The sequence below is a fragment of the Malaclemys terrapin genome, chromosome 24 (assembly GCF_027887155.1).
Source record: "Malaclemys terrapin pileata isolate rMalTer1 chromosome 24, rMalTer1.hap1, whole genome shotgun sequence".
In the NCBI taxonomy this organism is placed as follows: Eukaryota; Metazoa; Chordata; order Testudines; family Emydidae; genus Malaclemys; species Malaclemys terrapin.
Genome location: NC_071528.1, coordinates 15,984,335 through 16,003,150, shown reverse-complemented (window position 1 = coordinate 16,003,150; position 18,816 = coordinate 15,984,335). Strand labels below are relative to the sequence as shown.

The following is an 18,816-nucleotide window of genomic DNA, read 5'->3' as shown; positions in this document are numbered from 1 at the left end:
GTCCGGCGGGGCCGAGTTCGCCTTGGAGCGGCCGAGCAGGTGAGCGGGGCCGGGTCTCAAAATGCCCCCCCCCGTGGCCCCTCCCCCACCGCTCCCCGCCCCCCCGGATCCCTCCCCCACCAGCCCCCCGATTCCTGCCCCCCTCCCCCACCTGCCCCCTGTTCTCCCTCCCCTCCCCCACCAGCCCCCCGATTCCTGCCCCCCTCCCCCTGTTCTCCCTCCCCTCCCCCACCAGCCCCCCGATCCCTCTCCTCCCCTGACCTCTTTCTGCTCCCCCTTTCCCCCAGTGCTCCCCGCCTTAGCTCCCTGCTGCTGCCTGGCCCCACTTCCTCCATTGCCCCCATCCCACTGCCCCCTAGCACGCGTGCCCCTGCCCCTTCTTGCAACCCACCTGCTCCCCTCGCCTGTGCCCCCTGCACTTACCCCCTGCTCACCCACCTCTGCCTACCCTGATCCCTGCGTACTTGTGCCCCCACCTGCCCTGGCTCCCCCAGACACCGGCCTGTGCCCCTTCCTCCCCCAGGCCCCACCTTGCCCTGTGCCCTGCAGCACACCCACTTAGACCCCCCCCCTCCCATGGGTCCCTCTCAACACACAGAGGAAAATAAAAGTCCAGAGAAATCTTTTTTTCTCCCCTTCCTGCTTCGAGACTTAGACTTTGTCTTTCTGCGCAAAGAAAAAAAAAAGTGTCTTTTTATATCGAGATAGCAAATGCTATGTAAAATCATAGTTGGGATAAGATGCAGGGAGTTTTTACCTAAGTCTGTCCTGTTTCACCCCCCCCCCCCCCCAGTTTATTGTGACTTACTACATCAGGGTAAAAACTACAGTGCCTTGTCTCCACCAGGATTTTACATCAAAAGAGCTACCTTGGGGCAAAAACACACCTCTTCTGCAGTGAGGACACAGTCAGATCTCGCAACTGAACTGGAAGGGGAGGGAGGAAAAAGAATAAAATGAACATACTTAATGATCCCTTGTCTCTGATGTCTGAACAGAGACCTCAGAAGACCCCCCCCCTTCCAACCTCCCCAAAATCAGGGTCTTTCCTGGTAAACTAGAGGCGGAGGTGGTGGTGAATTATTGCTAATTTTTAATGTATTGACTGATTTCTGCGAAGACCAGTCCCTTTGAGGTAAACGTTTTTTATAAAGATTTTCTCCAATAGAATCAAACCTAGTCCTGAAATGAACAATGTGCATAGATATTAGTGGAGGAGGGGGAAATTGATTCCTAGGACTTCCTCCAAGATTGTATTAATAATCCCCAGACAAAAACTAGTCTTTGAAGAAATACTGCATCCTTGTTAGTTTTGTGATGCAGGCTCTTTTCTTTGGGGGAGAGAGAGGAAGTGGGCTGTGGCAAACAGCAAGTGAGTTTGCTCCTTGCTTTAATCTCTTAAACTGGCCTTAATTCTTGGGACAGAGTTGCTTCCTAGGGACTGGGCATAGGTGTTTGGGCTGAGATTTCTGACAAAGGGATTTTTCAGTGTGCTCTTTGTCACACTCCAGTACTGCTGTCTATAGTGTAAATGAAACAGGTTACACTGAGGTCTAGTCTATGCTAGAAGAGGGGTTTCCTGGTATTGCAATGCCAGTAGAGAGTGGCAAACCCTCCTAGTGTAGATGCTGCTGTCTATCGACAGAGGAGTCTTTTGCCTGTTTGGCTTATGTCAGTTCCCCAAACAAAATAAGCTATGTCAGCAAAATGACTTTTTTGTGAGTGTAGCTATGTCTACATTAGGGTTTTTGTTGGTACAGGAAAGGTATAAAAAATCGTACCACTAACCAACATTGGTGTATCAGCAAAAGTTCCTAGGATAAACCTGGCCACTCTTTCTTGAGTGCTCACAGTGAATTTAGACCCCCATCTTTTTGTATGAATAGTTGGGATAATGTTTTCCAATGTGCATAACTTTGCAGTTATCAACAATTAATTTCATGTACCATTTTGTTGCCCAGTCACCCAGTTTTGTGAGATCCCTTTGCAACTCTTTGGAGTCAGCTTTGGACTTAACTACCTTGAGTAATTTTGTATCATCTGCAAACTTTGCCACCTCACTGTTTACCCTTTCCCCAGACCATTTAGGAATATGTTGAACAGCACAAGCCCAAGTACAGATCCTTGGGGGACCCTGCTATTTACCTCGCTCCATTGTGAAAACTGACCATTTATTCCTACCCTTTGTTTCCTATCTTTTAACCTGTTACTGATCCATGAGAGGACCTTCCCTCTTATCCCACAACAGCTTACTTTGCTTAAAAGCCTTTGGTGAGGGACCTTGTCAAAGGCTTTCTGAAAATCCAAGTATACTGTATCACTCTTGTCCACATGTTTGTTGACCCCTCTTGGAGTCATTGTGGAATTTGTGGGTAGTTCTCTGAAAACATCTGCTCAATGTGCAGCGACAGTCAAAAAAGCCAACAGAATGTTAGCAACTATTAGGAGAGGGATGGATAAGAAGACAGAAAATATCCTAATGCCATTATATAAATCTATGGTACACCCACACCTTAAATACTGCGTACGGTTCTGGTCAACAATATATTAGAATTGAAAAAAGTACAGAGAAGGTGTGACATTCCCTCTGGTGTTCTCTGGACCCGTGATCTGTTAGGTCACTCCAATCCTTGACTCTGGGAGCCAGTCTTACCCTGCTCTGCTGTGAGAACCCCCACTCCTGGGCTGTTCACGCACAGCCTCTGGCATGTAAACTGCTTGGATTGTGCAACCGAATGACACTAGCCAATATCTCCGGTCCCAGACACAACCCTAGGAACCTCCGTCTTGCAGTGTCCAGTTATGCCCTCTGGATGCTGCAAGCTTGTATGAATTTGGCAATTTAAGAAAGAAATTAATATGTACCAGGCTTGTTATCCCAAGGAGAGTCTCTGTCACGCTTCAAACCAAACACACTGCTTCAGGTAGAATAAACAAACAGATCTATTAACTATAAAAATAGATTTTAAGTGATTATAAATCAAAGCGTAACAAGTCGGATTTGGTCAAATGAAATAAAAGCAAAACGCATTCTAAGCTGATCTTAACACTTTCAATGCCCTTACAAATTTAGATGCTTCTCACCAGAAGCTGGTTGGTTGCTCTCCCGCCAGGCTCTCCCCTTTCATCAGTGGTTCAGTCACTTGGGGTAAATCTATACTTACCTCTGGGTCTGGCGGTAAGCAATCGATCTTCTGGGATCGATTTATTGCGTCTTGTCTAGACGTGATAAATTGGTCCCGGAAGTGCTTGCCTGCTCGGCGAGGGGAGTAAGCAGAGTCGACGGGGGAGTCTGCCTGCCGCGTGTGGACCTGCGGTAAGTTAGAACTAAGATAGTTCGACTTCAGCTACGTGAATAACGTAGCTGAAGTTGCGTATCTTAGTTCGAAGTGGGGGGTTAGTGTGGACCAGCCCTTGGTGTGGTGTCTGTAGATGTAGGTGGAAGAAAGAGGAAGAGCATGGCAAAGTCTCTCCCTTCTATCATGTTCTGTCTTCCCTCTTCACTTTGGAGTTAGGTGAGCATTACCTCATCCCAGTCCCAAACTGACTAAAGGAAGGGGGGTGACACACTGGAGAGTCCAACAGATCATTTTGTTGCTGCCTAGGCCAGCGTCCTTTGTTCCTGTGAGGCTGGGCTGGGTTTGTCCCATACATGCCCTGATGAGGTGTGAACTGCCCCTCTGCTCTTAGAGAGCTTTTGCCTGGGCTTATTTTAAGCCATGAAGACACATTTTCAGCCTCATAACTATATACGTGAAATTACAGCCGATAACATTACTGTAACATTCTGTAACAACAATTACTATAACATCACTATAACAATAATGCTCAGTGCATCATGAGCCTTCCGAAGACACCCGACATGACAAACTTTGCATTGGATACCACACAGTCATTTTACAAGGATGAACATGGGGGTGCGGGGTGTTCCCCCGAGGTACAGAACGTCACAGAAGGGCAACAAAAATGGGTAGGGGTATGAAACAGCTTCCGTATGAGGAAAATTTAAAAAGACTGGGACTTTTCAGCTTGGAAAAGAGACGACTGAGGGAGGATATGACAGATCTATAAAAATCATGAATGGTGTGGAGAAAGTGAATAAGGAAGTGTTATTTACCCTTTCACATAATACAAGAATCAGGGGTCACTCAATAAAATGAATAGGCAGCAGGTTTAAAACAAACATAAGGAAGTACTTATTCATATAATGCACAGTCAACCTGTGGAACTCATTGCCAGTGGATGTTGTGAAAGCCAAAAGTATAACTGGGTTAAAAAAAGAATTAGATATGTTCATGGTGAATAGATTCATCAATGGCTATTAGCCAAGGTGGTCAGGGATGCAACCGCATGCTCTGGTTGACCCTGAACTTCTGACTGCCAGAAACTGGGACTGAACAACAGGAGATGGATCACTTGATAAATTGCCCTGTTCTGTTCATTTCCTCTGATGCATTTGGCACAAGCCACTGTTGGAAGACAAGTATCAGGGGGTAGCCGTGTTAGTCTGTATCTACAAAAACAACAAGGAGTCTGGTGGCACCTTAAAGACTAACAGATTTATTTGGGCATAAGCTTTCGTGAGTAAAAACCTCACTTCTTTGGATCCGAAGAAGTGAGGTTTTAACTCATGAAAGCTTATGCTCAAATAAATCTGTTAGTCTTTAAGGTGCCACCAGACTCCTTGTTGTTTTGTTGGAAGACAGGATACTTGGCTAGATGGCCCTTTGGTTTGACCCAGTATGGCTGTTCTTATGTTATTAGAATTCGCTTTATGGGGGATAGGAAATGAAGGAATACTGGAATTCCATGCATTCCACTTTTTTGTATTTTAAAAAAGAAACTCCCTTAAAAACCCCAACAGATCTTTATGTTCTAGCAATTTAGTTTGGCTGACACCGAGAGTAAGGTTGATGGTCTCTGGAACGTTCTTTTTCCAGGCCTCTGGTTGTGGTGCAGGGTGAAGGAGAAGCCGTAAGGGCAGAAATTCCTGGAGGATTCTCTCCCCACTTCCCCAATTGTGATATAAATACACTTTGTGATGGGTACATGTGAGACTGTGAAATTTTACTTAATTGTTTTTATTAAAAGATGATTGGCTGTGCGGCAAATGTTGGTTTTCCTTCACTAGGAAATGTAATCGTGTTTAATGACAATTTTTAACAGGTTTGGTGAGCTAAAGCTGTATCAGACAAGTTGCATTCAGCTTTGTGTCAACTAGTGGGTAAACGTGAGCCCCCGATTTACTTACATTACTGACATAATGCTGAACTGACTTGCTCTTTTCTAGGTTGATGTGTCTGATAATTCGATTGTTCAAAAATAAAGCTTAAACACAACTCAAGTGCTTAGTGAAAACGAGGCCTAAATGTCATTATTCATGATGTTCAGAAGGTGTTTGGATTATTTAGATTTTTTTTTTTTAAACAATGTTCTTTATCAATGGGGATTTATAGGAATGGGGTTAAGTGATCCAGGAAGACGTAAATGTTTCCATCAAAAATGACCAGCTACAGCTGTTGTTTGTATGCAGAAAAACATTTGATACCATTTAAGTATTGACGGTTTATAGGATATTTTCAGGTTACTCTGTTTTTGGGGCCTATTTTAAAAATACCCCGATATAACGCGAATTCAGATATAACGCGGTAAAGCAGTGCTCGGGGGGGGGGGGAAGGGGGGCTGCGCACTCCAACAGATCAAAGCAAGTTCGATATAACACGGTTTCACCTATAACGTGGTAAGATTTTTTGGCTCCCGAGGACAGTGTTATATCGAGGTAGAGGTGTATTTATTTCATACTGGTTTTCTGATCCCAAATATTTTATATAGGTTTCCTCCCAAAATCAAGCATTGCTGCTGTACTGATAACATCCCAGCCTTTCTTACTGGGCAATCTAGCAACAGCACATGCAGGGTGCTGGATTTCTCCGTACTTGCATGTGTTGTGCTGGCCTTCCGCTCATCCAGTTTGTCTTCCTGTGATCTGTCGGGGACTGAAAAGTACAAGGATCCTCCTGCACTTTGTATGTTTCAATCTCTTATGCTCGGAATAATGGAGCCAGACCAGTGGTGTAGAAGGACAGGGTGACATCTGTGAGGCTGGGCACAGAAGCAAAGCGGGGAGGGCTGATTTTTTGTCTCACTAGACACCATAATGTCCTCTTTAAAGGCTATGTAAGATTAACAGTTGATTCAGAAAGCCAGCTCCAGATTCTGCTGCACTGTTCAGGTGGGAGCTCTTCCATGTATACATTCAAACCTCTTATACTTCTGGTGTGTGTGTATAAAATACATATATGTAAAACCTGTTCACTGCTAACAGATGTGTAGTTCCTTTGATTGTTGTGAACAGGCAGCTACTTAATACAGGGTAGCAAAGACCATTCAGAGAACTTTTCAACTTGGGCACCTGCAATTGCATTGTTGTTGATACATTCTAAAGCACTACATACATAAACCATACCCCTCTCTTTGCAAGTTAAAATTTATAATTGTTCAAGTGACATTCTTCACATTTGGAAAAAATCCTGAAATCCTGAAGAGACTTCCCTTCCTGGCTGCATTAGCTGGTGACTCCAATGAAATTTAAACTGATAACCACGTCAAGGTGAGACTTGCTGTAGAGGGGATAGGAAATTTCTCAAGGATGGAGATCTTGTGGACCACTAGCACAGGTGACACCGTTAGTACATGGATGTAAATACAGGTTTGATTGTGTACACAGTGGGATTGCCACATGCTAGTTTTTCTGGTTTACGGCATGCGTTTGTTTTACTCTCATGATCTTACAAGTTGTTACAGAACCGTGCTCAGTAACTTGCGTTCCCTGTCAATTCTAAATCGTATACGACTGTGTCATTCCTTCACTTGGGAGGCCAAATGTGCCCTCTCAACTTACGCTGTCTGCATGTGCAAAAGAAATAGTCAACACATGTATCATGCTGTAGGGAGGCAGTGTGCCTAGTGGCTAGAGCACAGGATTGGGGAAGGGGTCTTTCTGAATTCTAACCCTAGCTTTGCTACTGACTTGTTGTGTAGCTTCGGTGTGTCACTACACCTCTCTCCACCCCCAAGCCCTCCTCCTTAGAAATAGGGACACTAATACTTATCTGCTTCCCGTGGATGCTGGGAAGGCTAGTTAATGTCTGTACTGCGTTTGGAAGATTTACAGTGCTATGTGAAGTGGTGTCATTTGTTCTGGAGACCCCATAAACCATCCAGAATGGAGCTTCAGCGGTTTGTTCCCTGCCCTGCGGAGAAACTGTTCTTGCATCGTTGCATGTTGGTTGTTTTGAAATAAAGGGCTCTGCCGCTCTAGATACCACTATTGCTTTCTTAAGTGTGGGTTTGAGAGAGTTCAGGTGTCCTGACTGGAGATAGTGGGCATCATATGCAGTCAGCGGAGTGTGAGGGAGAAGCTTGAAGGGCACCTCCTACAGACCTTTATTTTGATTTGTTGTGGTAATTAAATATTTATTCTCTAAGGCAGATGAAAACAGTCCTTTGTTGCAGTTACACGTACAGATACCATTTCAGTGATGCAGGGTTGTTCAAACAGCTGGAAATTCTGTCTGTGCAGAGGAATTACAACCGTGCTGTTAATGCTATTCACTTTAAAAGAACACAGTAACCTCCGAAAAGCCAGGAAATTCAGCTACTTCGGTCACACATCCTATACACTAACCCAGTAAGGCAGAGATGGTGTCAGAACTGCATATGATCTTGCATAGGCTGTGTGCTGCCGTACTGAGGCACCTAGAAGGCACAGAGAGAAGAGTCACTATAATCCTGAATTTGCCTGGGTTTTGCATAGTAAGAAGTACGTGTGCACACATACTGCACGTCTGTTCACATGTGTTGGCAATGCTTTTCAGTTGCATCATTTCCCTTTTGATTGTTTAAAAGGCTGCAGTAAGAATTTAAGACCTTTAAAACAAAACTGAACTGATCCCAAATCCAACCCTTGTCTTTTGAAGTTAATGCTTCTTGCTTTTCGTGCAGTTAAGAGTTCATGAATGCAAAGGGCTGTTACATCCAGACCTTTCTATCTGGGTGAGGGAGAGGTAGGTTCAGGATACATAAATAGCTACTTTTAGAAGAATGGGAACAGCCCAGGTCCTAAAGGAGGATTCCGACTCCAGAGAAGGTGGGTACAGAAGAGACAGCGAGACCGCTGGGAGGAGAAGCGTCCTGAACTGCACATTAGATTGAGGGATGGGTGAACTTTACTGCAGCATTTGAAGACAAGAGGAAGGGTCATGTTATGCTCTAGGGAAAATCCTTTTGGACTCTAGGGAAAGGGTATTGTGCAGAGTCCCTGAGTGAGAACTAGGGAGGGTCTCAGGAAGGTATCGGGAAGAGGTGTGAATTTGGAATAATCTACCACAGGAAATAAGAGAAGCAAGTGGTATAAACTTTTTTAGTAAACCAAACATTCCCGTTCCCCTATTCCCCCCCCCTCCAAATAATAAAAATGAAGCCTGCACAAAAGGAAAAATGTGAAATATTTCCCACAACCCAGGAATCCTATAATATACTTTGGTGTCACCTGCCAAGAGCAGAATGAATGGATGCAGGAGACCTACGATTTTCTCCAGCTTAAAAAATGCATGTGTCTCATTTCACATCAAGAACAAACAGGTCTGTTTTTTTTTCTTTCTTCCTTCTAAAGAAGGTGGGTGAAAGAGATCAAATGTATCAGGAAGGAGGGCAAACCCAGTACAAAGGGAGATTATGGGCTGAGCTGAGAGGCGAGGATTGAATTTATGTTGCTGTAACCTAATATACCTTTACTGTGAAGTCTGGTCCATTAGGGGACTTTTTTCCTCTAGGAACTATTAAAAAATTCAGTTTTGCATAGATTTATATTCTGTGCATTTGCAACAAGGAGCTATTAAAACAGATCTAGCTGCCAGCTATGGTAGACATAAATATATACGGTATAAATGTTTATGCTGTAGTTGAGTCACTGTAAAAATGATTGCTGCTTTATTTTTCTTTCAGCATCTAAAGCCTTCTGGGCTGATGGTTTCAGATGATGTAGTTTGAAAGTAAACTTTGGAAGTAAACTTTGGAAGGCTTGTGAGTTACTCTAGAAGTAAACATTTACTGCATTGTAAGAGACAATCCTGCATTAGTAGGGCAAAGGACTAGAGCAGGGGTTCACAAACTGTGGGTTGGGACCCCATTTTAAGGGGTCGCCAAGGCTGGTGTTGGCCCTGGGCCCCAGCAGATCTGAAGCCCAAGCCCCACTGCCCAGAGCTAAGGTCCCCTACCAGGGCAGAAGCCCTTGGGCTTCAGCTTTGGCCTCCCCACCCGGGGCAGCAAGGCTCAGGTGGTGGGGCTCGGGCGGGCTCGGTCTTTGGTCCCCCCCCCCCCCGCCCCGGTGTTGTGTAGTAATTGTTGTTGTTAGCAGGGGGTCATGGTGCAATGAAGTTTGAGAACCGCTGGACTAGGGCACTGAGAACAAATGGATATAAACTGGCCGTCGGGAAGTTTAGGCTTGAAATTAGACGAAGGTTTCTAACCATCAGAGGGGTGAAGTTCTGGAACAGCCTTCCGAGGGAAACAGTGGGGGCGAAAGACCTCTCTGGCTTTAAGATGAAGCTTGATAAGTTTATGGAGGGGATGGTTTGATGGGATAACGTGATTTTAGTCAATAGGTCAATAACGTGCCATCGCTGGTAATTAGTAACAATGGTCAATGATGGGATATTAAAAGTTACTACAGAGAACTTTTTCCGGAGGGTCTGGCTGGAGAATCTTGCCCCCATGCTCGGGGTTCAGCTGATCGCCATATTTGGGGTTGGGAAGGAATTTTCCTCCAGGGTAGATTGGCAGAGGCCCTGGAGGTTTTTTGCCTTCCTCCGCAGCATGGGGCGGGGGTCGCTAGCTGGAGGATTCTCTGCGACTTGAAGTCTTTAAATCATGATTTGGGGACTTCAACAGCTGAGTCAAGGGAGAGAATTATTCCAGGAGTGGGTGGGTCGGCTTTTGTGGCCTGCATCATGCAGGAGGTCAGACTAGATGATCATAATGGTCCCTTCTGGCCTTAAAGTCTATGAGTCTCTGAGTCTAACCTGCAGCCTGAGGGCTGCTTGTGGCCCAGTCAGCACACAGCTGCGGTCCATGTGACAACTTCAGGGCCATACAGGTAGTATATATATTGTGTGGATGTGGCCCAGATAACACAGAGAGAGCTGCATATGCCGCCCACAGTGGTAACTAGGTTGAGAACCACTGGACTAGAGGGCCTATGAAGACTTTTTCCATTTCTAATTTATATTAACTATAATTGCTGACCTTTCGTAGAAGGAGAATAGAAAATGAACTGAACTGACCTTTCCAAAGGAAAGCCATTGCAGCACTCAGGTAGGACTTAGACTGTTCTGTTCAGTTAACACAGAGCAGATGGAATTCAAGATGCGGAATGGAGAACCAGGTTATGTCCCGTCAAAGACTCTTTAGAAATGCTGTAGGAGAGCTTATAATGGGCGCCTCCTGACCCAGGCGGTAAGTGAAAAGGTTGCAGATAATGCGGGACGTGAGTGATATTAAGAGAATTTGACCATACAGAGTTTGGAACTGGCATTATAATCCCAGGTGCTCAAGCAGCTGCTTGCCAGTGCTGCAAATTTGGATTTCTTGTCTTTGCATGAAAGTGGCCGTGTTTAAAACGCTCTGGCAGGCAAAACGACGGCGTGTTTTTTTGTTTGTTTTTTGTTTTCCCCACTCTTGCTTCAGATTGGCAGTGGGTTAGCAGCACCAGTCGGGTGGGTGGGTGTTTATGGAGGGAATTACTCCATGGGTCATGAAAGTGGAGCCTTAAATTCCCATCCCTTTTACTATATTTCACATTTTGTATGTGTAAGTAACAGAGGTAATTGATACTCTGTCACTTAGGGTGTGTCTTCGCTGCAATTAGACTCCCACGGTTGGCCCATGCCAGCTGACTCGGGCTAAGGGGCTGTTTAATTGCAGGGTAGATGTCAGCCCCAGCTCTGGGACCCTCCCACCTCACAGGGTCCTAGAGCCCTGGCTCTGGACTGAGCCTGGACGTGTACACCACATGAAACAGCCCCTGAGCCCTGTGAACCTGAGTCAGCTGGCATGGGCCTGCTGTAGGCTTTTCATGGCAGTGTAGACGCACCCTTATAGTGCAGTAGTGCCCAGACGTCCCAGTCAAGCGCTACAAAGACATATAGCAACAGAGACATATCCCGACCCAAAGAGTTCACAATCTATCTTTGAAATAAGTTGTGGTGAGTGTGGAAAAAGGAGGAATGAGGGAAGGGAGGACGAGGGTAATGAAAATGCCACGGCAGGGTTACGGAGGCAGCTACCACACAAAGCGCCGAGTCCAACACATCAGACATGGGGTAGATCGATAGATTTTTAAGGCCAGAAGGGGAGGGAGAAGTGTGATCAAGAAGTGTGACCTGCTGCATAATGGAGCAGAAAATTTCACCTAGTGACTCAGAGTGGAGGGAACTGTTCTTCCCTGCTCTGTACAGGGTGTTAGTATTGTGTGTTGTGTTTTGTTTTTTAATAAAATCGGCTCTCTGAGAGAGGGACAAGCTAACCATTGCTGATTTGTGGTAGGTGTGGAAGCAGGGGTGGGTCTTGAGAAGGGATTTGAAGGCGGAAGCAGTGGCCTCATGGATTAATTCGGGTAGGATGTTCCATGGTGCCCGGTTCTATATTTCAGTCATGTGCACATGCTCTTGAACTAGAAGTATTGTCAGGGGCAGTGTGGGAAATGAAAATCAAACCAAGAGCCCCCACGTAGTTAAAGCCTGTTTGGGATCTGAATGAATTACTGCACTTCAGTATGGCACACAAGCGGGTTTGCCGTAACTCTTGCCTCTGCTTTTGCTGAGTTGTGGTCAGGGGGGCATTGTATTAGGCAAAGAAAACAAAGGGTAGAAAAAACATGGGTCCAATTTTGGGGCCAAGGTGCTACTGTGATGCAGATAATACATCATGATTTTAAAAGAGGATCTCATTTTATATAATTGGGATTGGATGTATTTGGCTTGTTTTAAACTAGTGTTGTTTGGCTTCAGTTTGATTTAGAGACTGGATCTGAAGGATTAACAGACTATGACTCCAGAGGATGTAAGCCCGTCACAGAGGCTTTCTCTAGCGTATCAGACAGGGTTATTACGCGTAAGGAGTATCGTGAAGACAGGGCACAGAATTTGTAACACTTTCCCGTGTAACCCTTTGAGGCACCTTAAAGGACCCTGTTTTTTTTCAGAAACTGCTGATCCTTCTGAAAATCAGGCCCATTGAAAGGGTGTCAGTTTGGGCATCCAGATCATTAGGCACGTTTGAAACGCTTGGTCAGACACGTTAGTCCAGAGCTCGATGCTCGTCCTGATCGTTTATGATGAAAGACAAAGATGCCAGGGGACAAAAAGAGAAGAGGTGGAGGAGGGAACAAAGAAATGAGTGAAATTTATTTTATTCATTGATGTTGCTTCCTAAAGGTGGTTGGGTTTCTCTGGAAAACAACCCCTCCACTCCGCTAATGTTTAATTAGCTGCTGATCATTAAGTAATTATTGTTAATTTGGACAGGGAGAGGATGGTAGACTGTTGTTTCTGATGGTGGGCCATTCAGGGCTGGTCTACACTAGGGGGGGATCGATCTAAGATACGCAACTTCAGCTACGTGAATAGCGTAGCTGAAGTCGAAGTATCTTGGATCGAATTACCTGGGGTCCAGACGGCGCGGGATCGACGGCCCTGGCTCCCCCGTTGACTGCGCTACCGCCGCTCGCTCTGGTGGAGTTCCGGAGTCGACGGTGAGCACGTTCGGGGATCGATATATCGCGTCTTAACGAGACGCGCTATATTGGTCCCGGATAAATCGAGACGTACCCTCAGATTCCTGCTTGCTGCTGCTGGGCATGTAAGTAGGTTAATGGGCCAGGTATTTTTAAGAGCCACATGGCGGAGTAGCAGCTAACGGCCCTCCTCCTCCAAATTGCAAGCCTTCCATGTTAGTACGGAAGGAGCCTGATTAGTGGGTTTGGGCAGAGGGAAAGAGAGCCAGAGAAGTGGTGTCTTGAAGTCAAAGCACCTATTGATATGACTCTATCCATCAGCAAACTCTTCAGTGGTCTGTTTTGCCTTATTGCTCCTTGGTAATATTTGTCAGCGTGAGTTGCTGACAACAACGACTTTATCGTTTGGGCGTGTGAGATAAAGCCGAAGGTTCTGAAATATTACGGTAACCATGGCTACCACTGACTTATCCGAGGGAGTTTGACTGTTTTGTTTTGATTTTAAGTGTCTAATTGTAGTTTAGAAATTGGAATCTGAATGTGCTTTTTACATAGGCACGAAACTGAAGGCATTTAAATGAACTGCCATAGTAAAATCTCTCTCGTGCTACCTAAAGAAGGCCCTTTGTATTCAGACAATGCATGCAAATTCAAGTGAGTCTCTCCGGCTTCACTTTAGTTTTGCTGTCCTCACTGATGTGGCCTTAGCGCTGCCCGATGGATGGCTTGAGAGTCTGAAGTCCTTTTTTTTTTATCCACAGAAAAGATGTGCCAGTGCAAGTTTCATGCACGTAAACCTACCCGGGCTGCTTCACACCCCCTGCAGTGTCTTACCTTTGGAGACTTCTCTACCATAGGGACTCTTCCAAACACCGTCCCTCCGGTGCGACCCAGGGTTAGGACTAGTGGCAGCCTTAGTGTAGTTGGGGCTCTTGTCTCAGACCTGTCAGTTGTTGCTGTTGTTTATTTGAATTACAGTAGTGCCTGGAAGCCCTGTCTGGTGTGCTATACTAGGGTTACCATATCTCATAAATAAAAAAAGAGGACCCTCCACGGGCCATGGCCCCGCCCATTTCCCCACCCCTAGCCCCGCCCCAACTCCGCCCCTTCCCCCACCCTAACTCCGCCCCCTCCTCCCTCCCACTTCCAGCCAGGGGGAAAGGGCTGCCCCAGTGCTACCAGCATCACGGTTTCCCGGGCAGCCCCCAGACCCTGCGCCCCCAGCCGGCGCTTCCCCAGCGCAGCTGGTGCCCGGGAGGGGAAGCGCCCAGCCGGGGGCGCAGGGTCTGGAGGCTGCCCAGCAAACCGTGAAGCCGGTAGCGCTCGGGCTTTGGGCAGCCCCCTTGCCTCCGGACCCTGTGCCCCCAGCCGGGCACTTCCCCTCCAGGGCTCCGGCGGCTCTGCGTAACACTGTATAAGTTACTCTTATACACTGTATAAGTTACACAGAGCCGAAGAGGAGCAGAGCCTCCACAGCTGGAGGCTCTGCTCCTCTTAGGCTCTGTTTAAGAGCCGGACTGCCCCAGCGCTACCGGCTTTGGACAGCCCCCGTGCCTCCAGACCCTGCGCCGCCGGAGCCCGGGAGGGGAAGTGCCCGGCTGGGGGCGCAGGGTCTGGAGGCACGGGGCTGCCCGAAGCCGGTAGCTCTCGGGCAGCCCAGTTCTTAAACAGAGCCTCCAGCGGCTGGGGCTCTGTGTAACTGACACTGTGTCAGTTACACACAGCCCCGGCGGCTGGAGGCTCCAGTCCCGGCGGCTCTATTTAAGAGCCGGGCTGCCCGAGAGCTACCGGCTTCGGGCAGCCCCGTGCCTCCAGACCCTGCGCCCCCAGCCGGGCACTTCCCCTCCCGGGCTCCGGCGGCGCAGGGTCTCCAGGCACGGGGCTGCCCGAAGCCGGTAGCGTTCAGGCAGCCGGGCTCTTAAACAGAGCCGCCATTTTCCCGGACATGTTCTGCTTTTTGGCAATTCCCCCCGGACGGGGGTTTGACTGCCGAAAAGCCGGACATGTCCGGGAAAAAGAGGACGTATGGTAACCCTAGCTATACAAGCTGCAGTGTGCTATACAAAAGACGAGACAGTCCCTGCCCCAAGGAGTTTGAGTCTAAACAGACAGACAAAGGTGGGAGGGGAAATAGATGCACAGAGAGAGGAAGTGACTTGCTGACCAGTGGCCTGAGTCCCAGGCCAGCGCCATCAACGCCGGACCGTGCTGCCACTGGGAGCCTACAGAACCCTGTGTACTCTAGGGCTCCCAGTGGCACCGGCAGTGGTGGTAACAGTCCCTACTGTAGACACAGTGGAGGGATAAGAGTGGAGCTCAGTATCCAGGGGCCATTAAGTCCTTGGCCTTTTTTTCTGAGGCCTTGTCTACATGGGGAAATTGTCCAGCGTAACTTTTGCGGAATAAGCTTCTCTGCAATAGCTCTGCCATAATTGATTCCCTGTGGACTCTCTGTTCTGGAATAAAAGTGACCTTTACTCCGGAATAGCACCCATGTGGGAGAGTTACCCTGGAAGAGCTGTGCCGGTCCCTTTGCCCTTTATAGACAGGGCCCGAGACTGCTGTTTAGTTTCGCCTATACTGGGGAAATGCATCCTGTTAGAAAATGTGCTAATGAATGTGAACTCCTAGGGCTAACCCCGATCAGCTGATTTGTCTTGAAACAGGAGAGCCCTTGGCCACACAAAAGGGAAAAAAAACTGTTTTAAACATTTGTTAGGTAAGACGTATGTTTTCTAATACAATATGTTTGCCCAGGATAGAGGAGACCAAATGCTGCAGTTGTTTTTTGTGAGACAAGCTGGGTGGGGTCAAATCTTTTATTGGACCAAATTCTGTTGGGGAGGGAGACGAGCTTTCGAGCCACACAGAGCACTTCTTCAGATCTGATTTTTTTTCTTTTTTTTTTCTTCTTCAGGTTGTTTTTGTGATATGTACCATTGAGACCCACCAAATTCCTTTCCCCTGGGCTATGAAACAGCTATCACATAGTAATTGTTTTCAATCCTTTGTAGCTTGGGCTGGCTTCAAAGAACAGCAGAGAGATGAAAGGCGTTGGATCCCATTACCTGTCTCTGAGTCAGCCAGTCCCTTTCACTAAATAGAACTGTGACACTCACAGAGCGTATGGGAACATTTGGCCACTAGCATGGGCAGTGCCCATGAAACAATCACATACGATGGGTACGTCTATACTTACCTCCGGGTCTGATGGTAAGCAATCGATCTTCTGGGATCGATTTATCGCATCTTGTCTAGACACGATAAATCGATCCCGGAAGTGCTCGCCGTCGACGCCGGTACTCCTGCTCCACGAGAGGAGTACGTGGAGTCGACGGGGGAGCCTGCCTACCGCGGGTCCACACGCGGCAAAGTTCGAACTAAGATACTTCGACTTCAGCTACGTTATTCACGTAGCTGAAGTTGCGTATCTTAGTTCGAAGTGGGGGGTTAGTGTGGACGAGCCCAATGAGCTGCACTTACTCTACTCAGGGCTTGTCTACGCTAGAAAACGGTACCGTTTGAACTGGTCTATTAAAGCAGTACAATCCAATCCCCCTGACTGGCTGCAGATAGACTGGTAGAAAGATGCTGTACACTGGAACCGCTGTTCCTGTATGGAAAGGGGAATAATTATACAAACCTTACATAACTATAAGTCATCATCTTAGCAGTGCAACTGTGTTAAAAGCCCATATCGTGCAAATGCTTTCAGGTCCTCTTCAAGTTCGTGTATAAAGCCCTCGGATGCCATGTAAATTGAATATAGTGTTATTGCTTTATGTGAATGTGGCTTTTTATTGTTGAATGTTTACACCAGGGTAATTCTGACTTGTTCATACAGACAGCCACTTCACCTTGCTCCCTGGACTGGGAGGATCTTGAAGTGCTACAGAAGCAGTATTCTCGGTTCTTGGTGAAAAACACTTTGCTTTTCTCTAGAGGTCTCTGTAGGTCCTCTGAGAGGCTCTGCAACAGAGGGAGTGGGTGGCCATAACGCTTCGCTTTGAGAGTGAAGAAATAAAATAAGGAAAATCCCCAAATGCCCCCAATCCTATCTTATTAAAAAGGGGGATGAGCGAGAGAAAAGGGAGCAAAGCTTTGCAGACCGAGTGAATAGCTTGGCCCAGTTGTACAGTGAAGAAGGCATGTTCTGAAGCACAGAGTGGTAGATGGTGACTCTTCCTTACTTTAGCCAGTGCGGCCGTTTCTTCTCTTTCAGACGGTTACAGCGACAAGTGTACGGTATATGCAGATGATCTCAAATTAGATACGAACAGCCTTGCTAAGGCACTTTCAGATATTCAAGGCTTCCTTTTGTGCTTCATAGTCTCTGGCATTCAACTTCTGCCTCGCCTCGTTTCTCGTGCAGCACAAAGCCCGGGGAGCAAGGCCACACAGTGTAATGTATTGCACCATGATTTTGTGCCCTGTGGTAGGACAGACAGACTGGTTTGAGCTTAACCTGTTTTTATCACAAATCCCTTTTTACTAACTGCAGTGTTGTGAGACACAAGGCAGTGCTTGTTCCTGCCGCTCCCCCTCACCCCCCGCCCCTTGGTTTCTCTGCGCCTCTTCTTCTGTTTCCTGTGGGTGTGATTATTTGTCTCGGTTGGACTTTGGGTTTCCAGTTTGAGCAGTTTATTTTGTGACAGTTTTGGGGTGGTACCTAGCAAACATGCGCAACAATGCAGCAAAGAGTCCTGTGGCACCTTATAGACTTACAGACGTATTGGAGCATGAGCTTTCGTGGGTGAATACCCACTTTGTCGGATGCATGTATTCACCCACGAAAGCTCATGTTCCAATGTCTTTTTTAGTCTATAAGGTGCCATAGGACTCTTTGCTACTTTTACAGATCCAGACTAACACGGCTCCCCTTTGATAATGGGCAACAATAACTCTCCTTATGCTACTGGATTTTTTTATGTGCTTTATCAAAAGGAGCTAAAGTGACTTTAATTGTTGGCTCCTTTGCATTTTTCACCCAAAAGTGTAAACACGAAGTAGACAGAGGAATTGTTGAGCATGGTGCAAGGGGGTATAACTAGGAGTAATGGGTTGAAACTAAATGAAGGAGGAATATTGGTACGGGGTGAACTGGTGAACAGTGAGATCGCAGGCCTGCCCCACACACAGATTTTGATCCACTTTACTGATTTTGGTTCAGGGTGAGATATTTTTTACCAAGATCGTTACACCAGTACAACCCCTAATGGGGTTCAGTTAGACTGTTCTGGCTCATTCCCCATCCTGGATGGGAAAAGCTGTCCCAGGTTAGAGTCGTAGAGTTTAAGGCCAAGGGCCATTAGATCAGCTAGTCTGAGCTGTGTATCAGAGCACTACATTACACCCAGTTTAATCCTGTGTTGAGCCAAACAACTTGTAATTTGACTAATGAAAAACTTGCATTTGGCTAAAGCAGATTTCCCAGACAGACAGGCAGCCGCACTAGCACAGCTTTGTGGCTTGAACGATATTGGTTTAGTGAAAGCAGTGCAGCCCTTGTGTGTAGACAAGCCCTTATACGGTGGAATAGGCTCCCACGGGAAACTGAACAGGACAGACTCCTGAAGAATGTTCCATTCATGGGAGATCCTGCCCTGGGGGAGGGACCAGATGTAACCTAATAAGTCTCTTCCATTTTCACTTTCCAAGATTAACAGCTAATAAGAGGAGATATTTTAAGCCATGTTTTACCTGAACCTTCCTTTTTAAGCTTCTCATTTAAACTGGACTTGGTCCAATAGTTATTTCACAGGGTACAGAGATGGGGTAAGGCTTCATGCGCTCCAACCTCATTTATCTTTAGCCACTGAAGGGGGCAAGGGCATTTTAATACAAGCTACGTGCATTTCTGCTCACAAGGAGAAATGGGTGGGGGCTAGTGACATTTTCACTCAAGTAAAACCGAGGCCAGAACTGGATTGAGCTCTATGAACCAAGACTTCGTCATGCTGGTAGGCAGCTGATTTGTAACAGTGGATTACGTATACCCGGCCTAGAGGAACGCTACCACACTC

The 18,816-nt window shown here is 46.8% G+C and overlaps 1 protein-coding gene across 2 annotated transcripts in view; it reads left to right on the top strand.

Annotated features, from left to right (window-relative positions):
- The window catches only part of KLHL26 (kelch like family member 26), a 29,775-nt gene continuing 10,959 nt past the window's right edge, over positions 1–18,816 (top strand). For both annotated transcript variants that reach the window (XM_054013565.1, XM_054013563.1), the window contains exon 1: positions 1–39. The gene's annotated coding sequence lies outside the window, so the exon portion shown is untranslated. The remainder of the gene's footprint in view (positions 40–18,816) is intronic.